Consider the following 15,286-nt stretch of genomic DNA (forward strand, 5'->3'; position numbering starts at 1 on the left):
TTCAGAGTCAAAATGACCCAGACCCAGAGGAAATGCGGTTTCACTATTAATATACATGCATAATATAATATATTTACAAAAGACTTACATTAAGCCAAATTCAAGGACAATAATATATAATAGCTAATATATAATAATGAATAGTGAAAACAGATTTACAACTCTAAAATTACCTATATTCTGAAGTTCTAGATATGGAGATACATGGAGATGCCATATTATTTCAATGATAGAGTTACAGACATACATATGTATTGAAAGGTCACATTGATGTAGGAATTAAACAGGTCAGCTACTATATGAACAGATGGCCATCGACTAATGCATCAATAAGTATGCTACATGGAACATTTGCATCTAATGTTTTTTGCTTGGCCACAGAGGTGCACCGAAACACGTTACGGATATTCGGATTCAGACCGAGACACTTGCAACATTTCCTGAGATCCACAAGGTCAAGCTGATTTACATTAGTACTGGTTAGATGCAGAAGAACCAGAACTCATAAGAGAGGTTGTGCTTCCTTCTTATGGGTTTAACGGTATGGTAAATCATATTTTTTCCACATTTTATCTCCCTGAGCAGATCCTTGGAGATCAATCAGTGTTTGAAAGCGAGAAAGAACCAGGTGTTTGTATGTGTGTGTTAAAGTTCACAGGATTCAGTTACTGCTTTTATTATGTGACATTAAGACACTTCATAGGGGTGTTTGAAGTGAAATATGTTTGATATGTAGCCTGGCCGTATCTTTCCTGTCAGGATGGTCAGTGCTGTGGGATTGAGTGATCCACTGCTGTAGCATCTGTTGCTCTGAGTTTTTCATGATACTTTGTAGATAGGCCTATAGACACATTTACACAATACTTAATTGCATGTTACTTGTGGTTAAATGAAAATGTATTATAGTTTAAACTTATAGTAAATGCAATTAGTTAAAGTTAAGTATTCTTTATTTTTATATATGCTTATTTCATAGTTATCTATGCTGTCTTTGAAATATGAGTAAAGAGTACTGCCAAATGTACCGACAAGCATTCATGGTAAACTAAAATATGCTTTAATGTAATTTCTATTGAAATGTAAAACTTTCTATTGACATTAAAAGTTGCAATGTAGTACATTTAAAATGTATTTACTGTATTTAATGCTTTAGTATGTATTTTTTTTAATGCACAACAAAAGATTATTAAAACATAGTGATTTAAAATGTACTTGTAAAACATTTGATTTGACATTATCAGAAAGTGCATTTTTATTTCATTGATATTATATTGTCTGCAAATACAGTTTTTTTTATTTACTTTTTGAAGTACACATTACATAAATTTCTTTTTTACAAGCGTATCTCTGCAACCCTCAATTATTAGACACGTTTGCTTGAATTATTAATTGAATTAATCAAAAACTACTCACAACATAAAAAGACTTCAAGCAACTTTAAAACATCAATAAACCAAAATAATTAATTCATGTTTACATATTTTAGATGAAACTTTAAAAAAAAAGTTAAAGTCATATCTTTGAAGATATCACTGAGCAAATAAGCAGTCCAGCCTCCCTCTGCATTAGAACTATAGCTCTTTAATGTAATGTTTTCTCTGGCATTTGTCGTACTTGTTTTGGCAGACGGCTCACTGTCTCTGTGAGTCAGCATGAACGTGCTTCCACTGAGATCAGCCAGAGCTGCTCTCAAAAAGACCTTTATCTGAACCCTTTTTATTCAGGACGTGCATCGCACTAGGCTGTTGAAACAAGACACATTTCATGACCACCTGACCTCTGCCCGGGGGCTTATGAAAGTCCGTCATTTAGCTCTCTCTCTTTTCAATCTCTCTATTAAAAGCAGCAGGATGGGTCACTGACTTCACTGTTATCTGATCAGATCAACAGATATCAGAGCAATTTTAACATGATATTCTCTTATGATAAAGTCATTTATCTTACAAACCAAAATCAAGGTCAATAATGTAACAAAATATATAAATTTGCTCTGAATTGCTGGATAAGGAGATGGACAGGTCAGATGGTGAGCTTTTTGTGGATGTATTACGATCTGAGAGGTGTTACGGTACAAATCATGCATTTCTATACTATATATTTTTTAACAAATTAAATAAAAATGGAAATGCAATTAACAAAATATGGGTGCAAACAACAGCTCCTCCACCTGCTGAGTATTTTCTCCTCTTGTAAAGGACAAAAAAGGAATAATACACAATTAACTGGTTCATATGAAGTAAAATAAAAAATAAACGTGAACTACAAAGTGAAAATATTACTCAGTTTTCTGCCCTTTATCCATCTTTTCCATTAGTGATTTTCCATCTGAAATTTTAAGCACATTTGCTTTGTGAGGCATTTATAGAAAGGGACTGACACCATTGATCCATAATTCATCACTTAATTAGTCAGTGAAATCTCTACGTAAAAAAATTAAATAAATAAAAAAGAGTCCAATGAGACCTCATTCCTGTTAATAGATTCACAGAGTTGCAATTTTACTTGTTTTATTTAAAAATGATAAATTCATTTATTCCAGCATTTGCACTGATCTCTTCTGCATAAAGAGTCCTATTACTACCTCAGGCCCAACTACACAATGCCTGATTCAAGTGCATAAGAAAATGCCAACTATTAAGTAAACATGGGTTTATTAAATTTGTAACATTTAAAATTAGGCAAGCAAGGTTGTGCGGAAATAGATGAAACCATACACTACTCTGTAGTAATAATCCACTACTCGTTTGGCATTAGTACAATTTTTTAATGCTTTTAAAGAAGTCTCTTATGCTTACCATGGCTCATTTATTTGACCAAAAATATAGTAAAGACATGAAATATTTTATTATATTATATTTAAAAATGTAATTTATTCCTATAATGGAAAAGCTGAATTTTTCAGCAGCCATTACTCCTTTAATTCTTTGATGAAAATAAATGTATTTTTTAAAATATAAATATTTTGTAACATTATAAAAGTTTTATTCATTTAATGCATCCTTGCGGAATAAAAGTCTTCATTTAAAAATTAAAACTTAATTACTACAAGTAACTATAATTAAAATAATTTAATATTTAATAATAATTAAATAAATAACAGTGAAATAAATTATTAAGTATTAAAAATAATAAATACATTTTAATAAATAATAAATACATTATTTTACATGCACATTTTTTCAAGCCCTGGTCCACTTCAGAAAAAAAAAAAAAAAAGTAAATGAGAGGACCCCAAGAGCTCTGACACAATTCCAACGCAGATGTGAACTTTAATTAAGTTCTGTTAATCACAGTGGCACTGGACTGTGAAAACAAACTCAAGGTATGCCTCAGTGTTGGCGTTCTGCCTCTCAGCCTCCCCCTGGTCTTGCTTTAAACATTTCTCTTGATTCAGAAGCTTAAACATTTCATCCACATGTTAAAATTCCTCATATATGCATCCCATTATTCAGATGCATTAGGAAACCTTCTTTTCCTATGAGAAGGTGACAGACTGGTCAAGCGTGAAGAAATGAGAGGTGCCAGATGGTTCAGAGGAAGCGAAGACTGCGGGCTGAGCAGAGACTGATAGGTGAGAGATGGTATATGAGAGATTTTTTGATCATCATAACTTAACTGCAGTTCTTAAATGCAATCAATAAAGATATAAGGATTTCAAAAGGCATTACATTCTCTTAGTGTTTGATTTTTCCTGTGTTTTGTACACACAGGCTGAAATGTCCAGAACAGTGAAACTTTTATAAGGTCATATGTTACAGTAAATTAAACTAAGCAAGGTATGACAGTATCTATAATCTAGAATAAATGTCACAATAGGATCAATCATTTGTGTGATCATTCTTCAGATTGGCAGTTCTACAGTTAAGCACAGATAAGCATTTTGAGTTCATAAGGTCTTACCTGTGAGAGTGAGCAGTGATTATGAAGGCTCGACCAGAAGATGAGAAAAAGGAAAAGTAGCAAGTTCAGGCCAAATTTGTCAGGTAAACAGGCCCAGAGTTGAGGCTGAGCCAGCAGGTGGCACTACAGACACGCGCTACTGTGTAACCAGGGGTATGAGAGGATGAGATTATTCTGAGGATATGGAAAGAAGTTAAACTTTTATTTATTTATTTTTACATTGAGATCATTGTTATATTTAGATTGGAAAACTGAAGTGTGCAAATTAAGCACACCTCATTAAGTTCTTCAGAAATATAAATTCCATTTACAGTATTCCTCAGTTGTGCATTTCCCCGGAACATTGAGTTCTGAGATTAATGTGAACAAACTGTAAAACACCACTTCAACAAATGCATGCGTGCCATTTATTTACATTTAGCCTATGTTTTTGGCAAAAGCTCTTATTCACAGCAATATAAATGGAAGCATTGAAATACGTTGGAAATTAATGAAGTTTGGTTCTGTTAACGGTTCTCGCATGTGTGCATTCTTCTGTAGATGTGAGCCGAACTGGCTTATTGTGCCGCAACATCGCGCGATCAGTGTAGTCCGATAACAAAATGAATGTATCTTATTTCTTCCATTTTTTTTAATCAAAAAGACCCAGCACAACATAGCCCGACTCTTCTGACATTTACTTCTAGTGAATCATATAGAGCGACCAGTGTAGACTGACTCCCGAACAAATTAGCGTACTTTCTGGAGTCTTTTCAGTGGATCAGAAACTCACATACCCCCTTTCCACCAGCAGGAACCAGGTGCTAGCTCAGAGCCAGTGCTATTGCCGGTAGGGATGGGGAGTCGACTCCAAAAGAGTCGATTCCTCGACTCTGAATAGCTTGTCGGGTCGACTCCGAAATCGCAGATGTCTTCACTGATTCTCACATCTTTATATAGCCTAGTGTCTGGCAATTGAGTGCAGTATATCAGCAAAGAGTTAACAAAATTAAGTGAGGATCCGTTTGCAGCAGTGGGGATTTCTTTAAGACTGCAAGGGAAGCTCGGCTTCCCCTATAATGTCAAAAAATTAATGGTCAAATATGTACTATTGTGTTAACATTTTATTGACTAAAAATGCGTTAGAATACGTTCATCTCGAAGACGAGTTCGTTCAGAATCAGCTACATATAGCAGGTCGCTGACTCGATTTCCTTCTCATACATTCCCGTAGCGTCAGTGTATTTCTCTGTTGAAGCCTAGCGTCCATTGACTTCAATGGCGCTGCTTTGAACAGCTTTTTTTCAGTGCTTCCAAACTAGACGGTCATTGGATAAATGCTGCGATTATGTCCCGCCCCGGACGCTCAGCGTCTCTGGGGTGAATGGAGGAGTGGGCTGGCCTGGACTCCGGGCTTCTGCGTGATGATTGGAGGGTCTGATCTCCTTTTGATTGACAGCGATTTTGTACTATAAAACACAAAATCAGCTGACGCTGAAGCTATTGGAGCTCAGTCCCATCGCGGCTTTGTACTTGGTTCTTATCAATCATTATATATATTTTTTTATTCATTTATACATGCTAAAATGCTCCTGACACTTTGGCAATACGACACGAGCAAGAGTGCTGTTTTTGTTTCGTGTCTGTGTTCGAATCCAAATCCGTGTTGATTTGGGCGAATCACTGATTCACTGAGCCATTCATAAAACAGTCATTTGATTCGCTCCTGAAGGATTCAGCCGTTTTGAAAGAATCATTTGAATGACTCAGTGATTCAATCACGAACTTCTGCCACCTGCTGGCCGTTTTTAAGTTTCCCGTCTAAAAGTAGGCATATTACATTATTTTCCAACATATTTCTATATTCAGAATTTAGTATTTAAAACATCAATCTCATAACATTATTTATGCAATTATAAATACAGTCTAAATGAATAAATGCCACATCTAAATGTCACTTCATGCAGCTTCTGTGCAGTGCTAAGATGAGTTTGGTTTAGATCATTTCATGGATAACAATAGCTAGTCATTCATTCACATTAAGTATTCAGAGAATAATATTGTCTGTTTTCACTTACATCTATTTATTTATTAAATTTTGATTCATTTTGTAGAACTGAATTATAAATTAAGCTGGTATAGTATCGTAAGACATTTTTATGGTATCATCACAACCCTATTATACACCACATTCCCTGTTTCAGTTTAACCTAATTCCCACATTTCCTCCGTCGAGGTTTTTTTTTTTAGATTGTTTGTTCATTCATTCATTCATACAATAGACTGGTGCATCGGTAACGTACCACGCAGACAGATCGATCGATGGGCACACAACACACTACAGCACCGCGAACAAGCCTAAACGAACTATCAGCAACGACGGACGTTGCGTTGCTGTCGATGTTCATGGCTTTGCGAACCTACAAACACGGCGAATCCAACGTGTTCGCGTTTAGCTGCTATTTCAAATATGGCGGTCCAAAGTTTCTGTCGTCTTGTTGGTCACGGTAACCCCGCCCCCAGCCCCTGACTCAAGCGGTTCTTCCTTCTTACAAACCGCTTTTTCTGGTTCGGAGCTGGTGCTTTGGGTATCGAAAAGCAAGGGACGTACGTGTCCCTACCAATATCCAGCGACTACCAAACTGTCCCTAGCAATAATTTTGATCAAACAATTAAATATATGTATATGTTTTTGTAATTTCAGAGGCATTTGAAAGGTCATACCATTGATATTATAATAAGTTAAAGTAAATACGTTACAAAACTGCGCGCTTTCAAGAAAGCACATTTAATAGGCTACATGGGCGGAATAGTCGCACACCCAACAGCACACCGGACGAGAAGCGCAGCGCTGCATTTAGAACAACTCACTGGTATTGCACCCATTTCAAGACAGCAGTCTAAAACAGTAAATATAAAAGTTCACTTCAGAAATTAACAAAGGTGTATCGATGAGTTTGAAGTACGGTTTTTGACAAAACAGAGCAAATGGAAAGAGAAAGCGTTAAATTAATGTTGTTCAACTGAATGAACAAATCAAACTGGTAGCTGAAATATCCACATAATAATAATAAAAAACAACAACACTGAAAGAGCGTGCGGATTATCTGTCAATCAAATGTGCATGAAAGTTCCGTTACTACAGCAACAGCAGAGTTTTCTTTCAGAATCAACCTGGGTCCAATTCCATTAATATTAAAATAAAGTGATGCGTTATAAAGACACCCAGCGCTCTGATGCTGATGTTGTTGGTTCACAAAATCAAAATCGTGTAATTGTCTGTTACACATATTAATAATAATAATAATGAACTCTGTAGCTGTATGAATTATGAATATGTTGGCTACCATAAGATATAAATAAAGACCTTAGGTGACATGAAACTGTTGACAAAGGTCTATCAAAAATGCAAAAATGATTGGGTTGTTGGGTTTATGTCCCCTCCAATGTCAAAAGCAAACCTACGCCCTTGTGTAGCCTGATTTTTGAACAAATCACTGGTTTGAGCTTTCTTTGTAGTGAATCAAAAACACACAGCACAAACAGATCCTCTTTTGAGGCAGCTCTTTTTAGTTTATCAAAACACAGCGCGACCAGTGTAGTGTGACTCAAACAAATCACTCTTTTGAACCATTCATTTTTAGTGAATCAAAAACACATGGCGCAACCCAGTAGTTTGACTCCTGAACGAATCCCTATTTTGAGACATTTTTTTTAGTGGACCAAAAACACATTGCAGCTTGACTCCGGATCAAACAACGCATCAGTAGTTCGACTCCCGAACGAATTACTTCTGTAACAGTTTTTTTTAGTGAATCAAAAAAACATTCGACTTTCAAACAAATCACACTTTTGAGCTGGTTCTTTATGCTCAGACTAAACATACAGCAATAAGTTCGACTTTAAAAAAAAAAAAAATCACTATTAAAAGCCCTAAAATGAATCATTATTGGAACCTTTAAGAGGAATGGAAACCTAAACTGTCAAATTCTTTTTGATTGTCCTCCCTGATAGGCCTGCACACAACCACGCAGATGTATCAAAGTGTCAAAGAAAGCTTAGTTTTAAGAAAATAATAATTTCATGAACAATTTATTTACTTCACTTCAAAACAATTCAGCTCATAAAACATACCACTCCCTGCTGTGAATTTCAACCAGATGTTACTTTTTAATCTAGATGTTACATTTTTCAGAAATCATATTCCATATCCCTGTATCGCCTGCAGTGGGCAACACATCAAAGGCGTCTTGATCTTCTCCTCTGTCCTCTGCTGCAAGAGAGAAGCCAAAGAGATGTAAGAACTCTGATAGGACCAAAAACAGCAGGTCATCCGAAAGACACAAGGCATGAAAGATCCTCAAACCAGGTTATGCACCAATAGCTTTTTTAACACAGCCAGGTCAAAGCTGTCACATAAGTTAGGGTCAAATCCGAGACTACTAGTGAGAATGCTTCAAACTTGCATTTTTCTAACTAAAACATTAGTTTGTGATACAAATGATATGATCAGCATACAAAGCAGTAAAAAGTGATTTAGTATTTGCAATGTCTTATGCTTTTTACTGTGCTTCAGTGGAAGCTAGAACATCTTACAAAGAAGTTCACATATTCTAAACTGTAAAGCAAAAATAGGAATAAAAAACAATCAAATAATGCTGACACAAGTTAAAAAAAAAACAAAACAAAACAAAAAAACACTCATAACAGTGTAAAATGTGATTAAGACTTGTAACGTAATACATTTTTTTCCCCCTTATCTGAAAACTTGCCCACAACACCTAACCCTACAGCAACATTAAAATAGCAAATGTTTGTCAGGAATGTCCTTTAAAGTCTCTCAAATAGAACATAAAAGTCTGACTTTTTAAGAGGTGCTCCGGCTGTTCTTCTGTTCTCTGCTGGGCGTCTCTCACATACAGCACAGCTTCTCTTCTGAGCACGACAGAATAAAACCTGCATAGATTTTTGTATCAATTCTGCAATTCAGTGGAAGTGTTAAAGTATTTAGACCATGAGACAAAAAGAAAAGCACTTTGCCAAGGAATAATACAGCTCAAAGTCAACTTTAGTTATACATTTTATTAAAGAAATCCTGTCATAATTTACTCATTCTCATCCAAAACCCATATGATTTTTTCTTATGTGCAGTTAAAATGTTCTGAAAAATGGAAAGAATATTATATATAAATTTTTACATTCTCACATGGCAATGTGGAAACATATAGACTATATTTATTATTCTGTTTTATGCTGCCATTTTAGTCCTGTTTTGTTTATAAGATATTTGGTAACAATATATAAGTGAGTGGTGCTTGCCCATACAAAACTCCCCATCACCATAATATTGAGGGTGTTGCCGTGTGATTGCAAAGAATTTCTGAATGTTTTTTTTATTTATTTTTTTAGCATGTTGCAATGTGGTTACTTACTGATCCAAAAAAGTCAAAAGAGCCCAACCCCAAGTCTCTATGATATTCTAGTCTCTAGATGCAGTTGACATAACTTCTTCAATGTAAGTCTATGGGAGTTTTCACAGAGAGATTACTGTAGTCACACTAATCAGCAGGGCAGAGCACAGCTCTTCTGACGGTCACACGCTGGTGGCCGCTAGTCGCACATGAAGAGCCTTGCGAGGGAATTCAGGTTCCAGACACAGATAGTTCCACCCAGAGAGCCAGAGATAAAGACTGAGAGAGGTGAAGGATCAAGTTGGTGACAGGCTGTTTGTGATGTAAAACTGACAACTTTAACTGTCCATCAAAAAGACCATGTATATTTTAGCCATGATTTAGTGCTTAAGCTTATTCATCATCAGCATCAACGGTTTCAAGAAGAACTGTTAACATCCATGGAATCTTTACATTTCACAAAAGGTTCTTAAACAGATTATGTTCTTCTTCACATTAAGAAAAATGGTTCTTTTTAGAACTGTTCACTTAAAAGTTCATGATTCTTATATGGCATTGCTGTGAAAACTCTCTTTTTTGAAAACCTTTATTTTTAAGGGTGTAGTATGAATTCAATTAGGGAAAATCATGGCATGAGGAGTTAATCTGGAAATCAGGATCATGAAACAGATTTGAGGTCATGAAACAGACCGGCTCCAAATTAATACCAACACACTTTAGCAAAACTCAATTCCAGCCTAGTCCAAGTTTAGAGTTTAATCACAATATTGCATTTAGAGAGTGACATATTTACTTAGGCAACTTTTCTGACTGTATTGCTTCCCTTTGATTGCGTCATCTATTCACGTGGTCCCACTGAACAGATCGAGTACATAGGCCTAAAACGTTTTACAACTGTACAGATGGTTTGTGGTGAATGTAGAAAGGTTCCCTGGCACATTTACCTGTCCAGCTGTAATTTTAGTAACAAACATTGCATTTTGTGCTGTGAACAACCGCATATTTCTGAAGACGTTCAGCTAATACGTGCAATACACATACGTTGTACCTAATTGGTCCATTAGAGGGCAGTAGTGCTTCATGCATCAAAACTGAAGCGCCTTATCATCGCTCAGAGCTTCTTTCTCGTTGAATATTTCCTTCAAACCGTATTATAACCATATGGATGCAAAGATGACATTTAATGGTGACACCAAACACTTGATTTTGACATTGCAGCAGTGGCCTAAAATGTAGGCACACAGGACTAAAGTACAAAACTTCAAACGTTAGTTTAAAAATACCAGAGTCTAATAATTGTGCATTCAGCATAGTAACCAGGAGGAGCTGATCAATATTCTGATGTTGTGAGCAAGTCTGAGAAGCTCAGAAAGGACCAAATTGCCCCACGCTGAGCGAAAATGTTGAGTATTTCGTGTCATTCAAACTTGAGCGTCGCTCCTCTTACCGTGATTGGTTTGTCAGATCATCATTTGATGGAGGATAAACACACACTCGTAGGCTTTGGAAATCATTGAGGTTTTTAATTTCCAAATCACCTCTCATCTTTTATGGAGAGATGCCCAGAGTGCCCTTACTTACCGGCTTTTCATTGGCAAATTACCACACTTTTCAGTCAAACACGGTTCTTTAGCAGCTGTATCTGAATCGGTCAGACGTATACTGAGAACTGCAAAATGGTGGATGTCAAAACCAAAAGAGGACTTCAACATGAAAAATTGCAGGGCGGTGTATAATTGAACACATGCATGGCACATCAGAGCAGGTCAAAGATTTTCTAAATCGCTCCTACGCCAAGGTGGTTACGGAGGATTACAGTCAGCGGCTGATACAGAAAGTGAAGGGACCTTGTGTAGTTCTCCAGAGCTTTGCGGTTTGAGCGACGTTGCATTACATTATTTATTTACATCCTTATTCTATAATAAAACAAACCCTGACTGAATGTGCTAAGGCCATTTGAAATTCCTCTTTTTTTCCCCTTCTGTGAATTATCATAAGAAGATTACGAAAGTTCCATGATGACAGAGCAGAAGTCTATCAAACGCCTTTGATCTGCGGCTCCAGTCCCAGGTACTGCACAAAGCTTTTGACAGGGATTTGCTCTGGGCTGACTCTTTTTCAAATGATAATTACTGTTTTGTTGCTGCGCCCGCACTGAGCACGCACCGACTTTAACAAGCTAAAGAAGCTTGAAAATCCACCCAAATAACCAGAGTGCATCTATGGATAGCCTTGATTATTTGTGTCATTCATTCAGGCCTGTGATTGGTACTTTTATTGGAGAGGACATAAAACAGACTTATTTTCTGTTGAATCTGTTATTTATATCTTTATTTCATTGTGTCCCAACCAACAGTATTTTGTCCTCATTAATCTGTCATTATTTACTCTTGTTCAAACCTGTGGTCTACCTTTTCTCCCCTTGGAACACAAATAGATGTTTTGTTGATGAATCTTTGTTTTTGGATGAATCAATTAAGCGAACAAATCTTGTGTATCGCCATTATATTTCGTTCACAACAAAGAGAGAATGAGTCATTTTGAACAAATCAGTTGAGTGAATGATTCAAATGACTTGCTCATAAGTTAACACACAACAAGACACTCCGTTTCACCACCTACTGATGTAAACAAATCAACAGATTCACTTAGATGAAATAATAAAATTCCTTTTACTTGTGAAGCTCCAAAAAGCACCATGTAAATAGTCCATACGCTGTCATTGACATCAAATCACAACTGATTCATGCCAAAATTCTCCTTTTGTGAAAAATAATATCAAGAGAGTTTGGAAACAACATAAATAATGACAGAATTGTCTTTTTTTTTAGTGGGAACTGTTCCTTTAAGGCATAGAAAGAAGTGATTTTGGAATGTTTCTTATTAAAATTATGTAAAGTATTTGTTTTGCCCAAATAATTCTCTAGCACTGAAGGCCACCGTTCACACTAAAATCAAGCAAGAGCAGCCTGATCGTAGTAATCTGTGGCAATCAAACACAAACCTACCCTTCACCTGTATGTATGAGGGAAAAAGATGAGACACAAAAAAATGTGCATGCCTGTATTTTTTGTACATGCCATGGATGACTAAGCAGAGAAATGGCAGCATTTCCAAATTAAAATTTAAGCACTAAAATTGCTTAATTGTGCGGTTATTTCACCGGCTTTATTAACATAAGCAATTCCTGGGACATAGCACTACTATAGCAGAAAATTGGCATTCTGGCCAGAGGGAATTAAAAAGCTCAGCTTGTAAACGGTAGACTGAGATTTCTAAGCTAGCGGAACTGACATTTTCAGTTTCTCACCAATTATGATCCCAGCCCTGTTCCTCCCTCGCCTCTTGAACACACTTTTAAACATTACAGATTACTATGCATATAGGGAGCGAATGCTTTAGCATGTGATACTGATATAAGTCTATGGACTGGCATGATACTGGCCTGATAACCTCCAAATATTCAGCATACAGTGTGATTATTGTTAATGTCTGTGTGACCATGTGTCACTAAATATAATGAGGCCATCTTAGACTACGATAATATCCCTAGTGAAAAATAAATATACTAAAATGTATTTGAAATTCATTTATTTCATGCTAAGTACACTACAAATAAATGTACATATTTATGCACTTAAGAATTCCCAGCAATTGTGCTTTTAGTATACTAAACTGTTATACTTAAATTGGAACAACTAATTTTGTGCTTAATGCACTTTAATTGTGAGGAAGTAGTGCTGAGGGCCAACTAAAGATATACTGAAGTACATTTGATTGTGCAAAAGTGGAACTATTGCAAGTATAGTATAAGTATAAGAATAAGTAATACCTGTGCACAAAGCATAGTTCTTAATATTAAGCCTAAAATGTGTGTGTGTGTGTGTGTGTGTATATATATATATATATATATATATATATATATATATCAGCAATATTACAGCAATTCACCCCATTTATTAAGGCTTGAAATCACCTGAAATCAGTTCATGCCGCATATCATAGCATGAAAAAGGAAGCGATGGAAGCACTGGAGCCTTCACACTTTTGATTCCAGCCCCCCAAAATATGCAAATCTCAAAAAACTTTGCTTGTTCTGTTGTAACATTCTCCCCATTTTTCTTGCTCATCTCCCTTCAGTCGAGCTCATCCATCCACAGCGAACAAGTAAATAAAACGTTTTTGAACGAGATCCATACACCATGTAATCTCGCTAAATAACTGCAAGACACCCGCTGCTTTTTGTGGGGAATGAAAATGATTTGCGTGCTCTCAGACTAAATGCATCACGCAGATGCGGAAATGAAGATGGGACGGGCGCGTCTGGAGCCTGTTGAAATATCTGAATCGATTTTAAAACGCAGTGAGTTTGAAGACAGAAGCCATTCGCACCTGAAGAGCAAAGAGGGGCGATAGATATATATTTAAAGAGTGAAAATGACTTGTTTTTTAATGCTTTAGGGTGGAATTGCCTGGGTATATGGAAAAATGACAGTTTGAATCACATTGTCAAGGGAAACTGAGTGATTCTGGCTATTTTAAAAAACAAAAACAATTACAAAACAGACTCTATTTGCAGTATAGCGCAGCCTTATGTACCTTATTGCTTAAATCACTTTAAGCACTGTCAGTTAGAAAACAGTCCTAGATGAAGTATGATTGCTCTCTTACCTTACAGTGGCTAAAAGAACCTGTTTTGTAAAGGAACAGCATATGGGAGTCATTATTTACTATCTAGAGAAATACAAGAGTGCAGTTAAATAAAAAGCCAAAGAACAGAAGTTGAAAGGAAAGAATGCAAGACTCGTACTTATGCAGCAAAGCAGACCAACCAGCTGTGTGATGTTAATTTGGGCAAAGATCCATGACGCATTAAATCAAACAATGGATTTTTGAGGAATATTAAAAAATATGGACACACTGCAGCTTTTCGGCTTTAACAATAAAGGGAATTAGTGATTGACAAATTGCAGTGGCCTGTTGGGTCAGAGTTATGTTTGTAATGCCCAATAAATCGCATGCTCCATTAGAAACATGCCTAGAATAGTTTTATTAATTGCAAGGTTATGACACATGACTGCTTTAATTTGATCAGTTTTTTGAATAATGCTACCGCGTCTACACACTTAAGCCCTCATCCGTCACCTTTCATCTGTGCATTGTGTGCTAACCCTCATTTGGGGTGACCAGGCAACCATGATAAAAGCCAGGACAGGTCAGAGGCCTGGTACTGTAGGTATTGGGGACTTTTCATGAATAAGGTACAAAACAGGGCCTGAAAATGGTCTGTGAAAGAAAATTGTTAACCTCTGGAGGTCAAATGAAGTATTATATGTGCATTTTATTTTATTTATTTTTTTTTTCAATTTTCTCTGAGGTTTAAAATCATGTCACCAAAAATTGTAACATGACAAAATGCAGCTTAAATCCACTTAATTTTTCTTTATAATGTTAGTAGTGTTTTATAACCTGTTAGATTAGTTCATATAACTGTCAGATGTTCAATAAAAGTGATTTTTAAAGTAAAATTACAAAATAATAATAAAAAAAACAGTATTTTATATATAAAAAAAAACAAAAAAAACAACAACTATACTTCAGTTTGAAGCACTTACTGTATGCATTTGTTTCATTTACTTTTTTTCTTAGAAAAAATAATAGAAAGCTGAAAACTACATGCCACTGCTGGTTTCTCATGGTTCAAAAAGCGCAAAGCACAGAGAAAACATTTATTTATAGCAACCAAAGCTAAGCTAATTATCAGGATAAATACTGTTAAATAAAACGTATCTGCTCATTTTGACACTTCACACTTACTTGAGCTGACAAGTAATGCAATAAAATAAAGGATAGTTTGTCATTCAACATTCATGTTGTTCCAAATCTGTGTAACTTACTTTCTTCTGTAGAACATAAAATGAAATATTCTGAAGAATGTTCTGTTTTGACCATACAATGAAAGTCAATACAATCTAAAGCAGCATTTGATCCTACTG

At 35.8% G+C, this 15,286-nt stretch overlaps 1 long non-coding RNA gene across 1 annotated transcript; it reads right to left on the bottom strand.

Moving 5' to 3' along the window:
- Positions 1–3,179: 3,179 nt before the first annotated feature.
- On the bottom strand, positions 3,180–6,326 carry LOC131532545 (uncharacterized). Its single transcript, XR_009268919.1, has 3 exons — positions 6,183–6,326; positions 3,901–4,074; positions 3,180–3,564 (listed from the first exon to the last, which is right to left on the bottom strand). It is a non-coding gene; the product is annotated as an uncharacterized LOC131532545 (long non-coding RNA).
- Between the last annotated feature and the right edge of the window lie 8,960 nt (positions 6,327–15,286).

The sequence above is a fragment of the Onychostoma macrolepis genome, chromosome 23 (assembly GCF_012432095.1).
Source record: "Onychostoma macrolepis isolate SWU-2019 chromosome 23, ASM1243209v1, whole genome shotgun sequence".
Classification (NCBI taxonomy): Eukaryota; Metazoa; Chordata; class Actinopteri; order Cypriniformes; family Cyprinidae; genus Onychostoma; species Onychostoma macrolepis.